Source organism: Petaurus breviceps, unplaced genomic scaffold, assembly GCF_028583685.1.
Source record: "Petaurus breviceps papuanus isolate PSGF00001 unplaced genomic scaffold, PetGlider_PUasm1.0 90750, whole genome shotgun sequence".
Taxonomy (NCBI): domain Eukaryota; kingdom Metazoa; phylum Chordata; class Mammalia; order Diprotodontia; family Petauridae; genus Petaurus; species Petaurus breviceps.
The window spans coordinates 2,450,703-2,456,856 of record NW_027187335.1 but is presented as its reverse complement, the minus strand read 5'-3'; the positions used below and the strand labels follow the sequence as shown (position 1 = coordinate 2,456,856).

Here is a 6,154-nt window from a genome sequence, read left to right as displayed (position 1 = left end):
GGGAAGGGAAGGGAAGGGAAGGGAAGGGAAGGGAAGGGAAGGGAAGGCCTCTGAACATCCTTTCACTTCTGTGAGTCTGTGACTGAAATCCTAGCTCTGTTCATCTGAAACTCTTGGCCAAGGCATTTCATCTTGCTGAGCCTAATATCCTCCATCTATAAAAAGGGAATAACAATAACATATTGCTTTGCCTTGCAGTGTTGCTGGGATGATTAAATGAGATGTAAAGTACACAGATATAAGCTATTGTTATTCCTTGATCTGTGAGGGAACTTTTCCAGGGGTCAATGGGGCATCTACCTAGTGGTTTTTAGTGGGGGAAAAGGGGAAGAGACTAGTAATTGCTTTAAGCCCTGGAAAATGCCCAGGAAACTAGCAACAGGTAACTATGCCCAGCTTGCTTTGAGATAGTGAGACCAACTCTGCCTTGGTTTTCTGAGCCTGAGGGTTGCAGGATTTAGATCTGGAAAGGATTTTAGGGACTATCTAGTCACAGAATCACAAAAACACAGGAATCCCTGCCATAACATCTGGTCTCACCCATCTTCATTTTACAATTGAAAAAACTTAGGAGTGTCCTGGTCAAGTCACACAGGGGTAAACAGCAAAGTCAGGATTCAAACATTTGGTTTTGTTATTCCCAAACCGATGCTCTGTCCGATGTGCCACACTCGCCTCCTGAGATAAATGTAAACCTCAGGGGACTTGGCGGGTATAGCCATGCTCATCTCCCCAAAATGTGCCTGGGCACCAAAACTATACCCTTCCTACCCAGAAATCACACAAAGTAAAGGTAACAGCCAAGACCCCACGGCCCTGGGGCTTCATTGTCTTCTGGAAGGTTCCCATGATACCTGGTCAAGCCAAAATGTTAGCCTGTCAAAATTCCCTTATTGAACTTTCTTCCCATAGTCAAAAGGCTCTCAGCTCCTGATCCTTAGGAGGAGAACAGGGAGGCCCAGGGTGAGGAGCACACCACCCCTGCAGTGAAATGAAGGGGTATTCATTCCTCCCACTGCTGTGAATTAGGGACAATCCCCCATCTTTCTCAAAGGCATTCAGTGGGATTTCTTTAGCTTAAATCTCAAAGGCTCTCTGACTCTTCATCAAAGGGGATAGTTTATATAATGTCCTCCTCTCAAGATGCAGCTTTCATCTGTTACAATGGGAAAAGCATCTCATGGAAGGTTAAAAAAAATTGTTCACTCTCATCCCGCGAGGGTCCATGGACAAAATGTACTTTCAGGTGAGAGGTCAAGGTGACCCTAGGAAGAGCTATTGCCTTTGCTGAGAAACAGGGCAAACTAAAACACAGAGAGATTAAGTGACTTGCCAAAGATCACACAGCAAGTTAGTCACAGGTCTGCCAATGTAACTCTAAAGCACTTTACCTCCAGTTCAGTCCTTTGACCAATTCCTTTCATGTGAAGGCGTGAAATTGGTAAAGAAATTCCCTTTCAGAGTCAGAGGATTTGAAAATAACCATCCCTCCTCCCATCCCCCAACTGTGACTTACCTGAAAAGGGCCGTATTAAAAGTGATGTGTTTCCCCCTAGTATCCAAGCAGCCATCCATGCCAGCTTCTGCTGGGTAGAGCATAGAAGGGACAGGCAGCTCTGGCTCACACATGCCACATCCCCTGGTGGCGGCCAATGTGGGAGCCATTGCAGATGACAAAAGTCTCCCTGGGTCTGTCCTTTAAAGAAAAAAAAAAGGTGAGAGATGGCCAAGTCAAGAGACCACTGCTTTCTTTCACCTCTGAGGACATAGCCTATTTGGAAGTCAAAAGGCAAATCTCTGATATCATGGCTGAAGGACTGAACCAGCTTGAGGCTGACATCTCAAGGACATGTTTCATGCCTGATACCAACCCTAGACAAGAAGGAGTTTAACTATGAATGCAAAATAGCACAAGATTGCAGAATGCATCACTGGGATGGGGCTGGTGGTCTATGACCTGGCAACCTTCAAATAGTCACTAAGGTTTGGTAACCAAGACAGGTGAAATTAACTGTCCTGGTTCACACAGGTAGAAGAGCAGAGCCAGGATATGAACTCAAGACTTCTAAATCTACATTTGCTGTTCTTTTTACCATCCCTTGTTGCTTCCTCATGCATTGCAAGACTTGTTACTAGCTTGGTACAGTACTCTCCAGTTTCACACCACTGGCACCTCCATTTCTCTTTCCTCCTTTCCTTTCTTCTTCTCTCTTCCTTCACAGATCATTAGATTTTATAGCTGGAAGGGACCTTTGCCATCACTTAGATAAAAATGCTTATCTTTCAGATGAGGTCTAGGAAAGTAAAATCAGTGAGTCAGTCAAGAAGCATTTATCATTTAGTAGTTTCAGTCGTGTCTGGCTCTTCATGACCCCATTTGGGGGTTTTCTCAGCAAAGATACTGGAGTGGTTTGCCATTTCCTTCTTTGACTCATTTTACAGATCAGGAAACTGAGGCAAACAGGGTCACACAGCTAGGAAGAGACCAGATTTGAGCTCAGGAAGATGAGTTTTCCTGACTCCAGTTCCACACTCTATCCACTGCTTCACCCAGCTGCCCCTAAGTATTTATTAAGCATTTATTATACTCCAGGCACTGTGCTGAGTGCTAGGGAAGGGGAATAAACATTTATATAGTGTCTACTATGTGTCAGGCACTGTGTTAAGCACTTAAGTCATTGGTCCTTACAACAACCCTGTGAGGTAGGTGCTACTATCATCCCCATTTTACAGTTGAAGAAATTGAGGCAAATAGAGATTAAGTAACTTGCCCAGGGTCACACAGCTGGATTTGAACTCAGGTCTGAGACTGAATTTGAATTTACGTCTTCCTGGCTCCTGGCTTGGTGCTCTATCCAGTGAGTCACTGGTCATTGGAGATACAACTATCCCTTCCACATAGAAACATCATAGTTTCGATACATTGTGAGTCAGCATCAGAAATTAAATCGGAATTTTTTGGAAGTCTGGCAGGAGTCACAGATGACAAGTTAAGGCCAGCAAACAACATGGAAAAAGTTTAGAAACTCAGAAATCCATAAAATTATATGTCTAGGATTGTATAATATCAACCCAAATTTTAAAATAAGGTACTGTAAACACCCCATAAAAGAAGAAGGAAAAATTCAGACTTTTTCTTTGGTAGGAAGGGAGGGCCAAAAAAAATTTACAGGGATTTTCCAGATCACGGGGCATCGTGCCCCTACCCCACCCCACTCCCAAGATGTGGAAGGGATAAATGTACAAAGAGAGACAAAAACTGCCTTGCTTTCAAAAAGCCTACATCCTAATGGGAAATACAATATGCAAAGAACTAAACACATACGAGATATATGCAGTCTAATGGATGCTAATAAGGTAATCTCAGAGAAAAAGCAAAGGGGGAAGGACACAAGAACAGAAAGAATGTTGAAAAGACCTCCCATAAAAGGTGAACTCTCAGCTGTCTTGAAGGCAGCCAAGGAAGGTAGGAGGAGGGCAAGATGAAAGGTCAGAGTAGTCTAGGTACAGGGGTCAACCAGTGAAAAGACATAATCAGGAGATGGAGAATCATATTCAAGGTATCGCAACATCCAGGTGAGAGTGACACAGTGAAAGAACCCAGGAGTCCAACCCAAGCCTCATTCCACTTGACCACATCATCTTCCCCGTGTCTTGGGCCTCCCCTGGCCCTCCTCATGGCATTGCTTAGCTGTGGACTCTTGCATCTGCTGAAGCCTCCCTTTCAAGCCAGTTGTTTCATGTCTTGGCGTCTCTGGGTCCTCATCTGTGAAGTGTGTATGTATATTGGGAGGGATGGAAGGAGGAGCTAGGTAGGGGATCACTTCAAGCCATCTTCTTGCCTTGTCGTGAGGAAAGTAAAAGAGAACCTTTTGCAAAGGTGCAACAGTATGGAAAATGCTTAATAACATTAGTAGTGATGATAATGGCTTTGGACAGCAGAACTTGGCGCCTCTCCATCCCCCTACCTACCCACCCACCAGGAAGGCAATGAGGAAATAAATAGATGCTAAGACCATTATGCAGGACTCTATTGGTCATATAGCATGATTTGATCTGTATATCTCTGCACAGGTCACAGTGAGGATACTTCAGAAGTAATGTGGTCCTCCCTCCTCACTATATCACCACCCCACCCCCATCACACATCTGTCTCTTGCCCTTCCCATTCCTGCCTTCAATATCCCAGACATTTGCCTCTGAGGTAGCATTTTGGATCCTCTACCGGAAAGAACATCTCAGGGCCCATGCTGCTAGGTGGGCAGCCCCCTCATTATTCTGGAATGGACACTTCCCCATCTACCTGCCAGCCTAGGAGTGGAGGACTAGAAGTGTGTTTTCTTCTTAGAAGGCCAATGATTGATTAGGGAGATAACAGCTGCCTCTGTGTAAGAGAGGACATGTCACATCTTCTTTTTAAAAAATTATTTAGCAAGACAGTTTTTTTGGTACACTAGTTCAAGAAATGCTTGCTCATTTCTAGGGGCAGGCTTGTACCTACTGGTGCAATTTACCTAAGGGATAAAACATTTGGTTAAGGTAGAGGTTAAGATCAGAAAAGAACACATAGTCCCACAGAGAGGGAACAGTGAAGGCTCAAGCCTCTGTCCCAATGGAGGCTTATAGGCATGGCACAGATAATGCAAATCTCTGTGGCTATAGTGCGAGACTCTCTCTCTCTCTCTCTCTCTCTCTCTCTCTCTCTCTCTCTCTCTCTCTCTCTCTCTCTCTCTCTCTCTCTCTCTCTCTGTCTCTCTCTCTCTCTCTCTTTGTCTCCCTCTCTCTGTCTCTCTCTCAAGCTGGAACAGTTGCAGATTAGCACAAGTGGTTATTTGAATAATTTTGCATTCCCCCATATACCTTTGGGCTACTACAAATGGTGGTAAGTTATAACAGCCTAGATAGCAGAGGGAAAGGACAGTCTGGAAGTAAGTATTTTTGCTACAGGTAATCCACAATGCAAATTATCATCCACATATGAATAATCAAGAATCTTATCTTCTTTAGAACTGGTGTCTATTTTTTTTTAAATGAAATGGTGCAGGGTCAGCTAGGTGGCACAGTGAATAGAGCACCAGCCCTGGAGTCAGGAGGACCTGAGTTCAAATCCAGCCTCAGACACTTAACACTTACTAGCCATGTGACCTTGGGCAAGTCACTTCACCCCAATTGTCCTTATGAAAAAAGAAAAAAAAACAATGAAATGTTGAACTACGAGCCCAGGTCCTAACCTCCAGACAGGCTCTGGACCATGGGACCAGATCATAGAATTTGGAGATGAAAGAGCCCTTAGAGATCATCTAGTCCAACTTGCCCAATTTAAATGAACAAATAGAAATCCAGGGAATTTTCCCAGTCACACAAGGTAGTGAAGTGGGCCCCTAGGTGACTCAGTGGTTGGAGTCAGAAAGACCTAGTTCAAATCCAGCCTTAAGACAGTTACTAGCTGTGTGACCTTGGACAAGTCACTTAACCCTGTTTGTCTCACTTTCCTCATCTGTAAAATTAAGTGGAGAAGGAATGGCAAACAGCTCCAGGTTCTTCAGATTTGATTGAAAAACAATTGAACAACCATGACAACACAGGTAGTAAGTGTTGACGTAGACATGAAAATTCTAAGTCAGTAACCTTACCACTAAACCATACTTCCTCTCTACTCTCTGGACCCCAAGTAGTCCATCCAGAAAAATGGGAAATCTGATTCTGGTGTCCCTCCTTCTCTTGCATGGCTATAATGCAGAAGTGTCAGTGAGGTGATATGAGGACCATAGGGATAAAGCTTTAGAAAAGCTGAAGGATAAGGAGAAATGTCATTCTCTTCACCTGTCCTGGACAAAGGAGCATCTCAAAGTAGGAGAACAATATCTAGAACATAGTAGGAGCTTAATAAATGTTTATTGGCTGATCACTTGATTTGTTGAACTTAAATCTTTGGAGTGGGGGAGGGAGTTTGAGCAACATCAATAAGTTCCCTCTCTCCTTCTGAATTTCCAGACTCTCAAAACCAAAATAGTAATGGAAATGGAAATCAGGAGGCAGGAAAAGGGAAAGGGCAAAGGAGGGAAGGATGGAAGGAAAACAGGAAGGAAGGAAGGTAGGTAGGAAGGAAGGAGGGAGGAAGGAAAGAAAGAAAGAAAGAAAGAAAGAAAGAAAG

At 43.9% G+C, this 6,154-nt stretch overlaps 1 protein-coding gene and 1 long non-coding RNA gene across 2 annotated transcripts in view; one reads left to right on the top strand and one right to left on the bottom strand.

Moving 5' to 3' along the window:
• The window catches only part of SCPEP1 (serine carboxypeptidase 1), a 358,800-nt gene that overhangs the window by 28,167 nt on the left and 324,479 nt on the right, over positions 1 to 6,154 (top strand). The gene's annotated exons all lie outside the window — the stretch shown is intronic.
• The window catches only part of LOC138145758 (uncharacterized), a 28,043-nt gene that overhangs the window by 21,512 nt on the left and 377 nt on the right, over positions 1 to 6,154 (bottom strand). The window contains exon 2 of the long non-coding RNA XR_011164303.1: positions 1,517 to 1,696. This is a non-coding gene — a long non-coding RNA (uncharacterized lncRNA). The remainder of the gene's footprint in view (positions 1 to 1,516; positions 1,697 to 6,154) is intronic.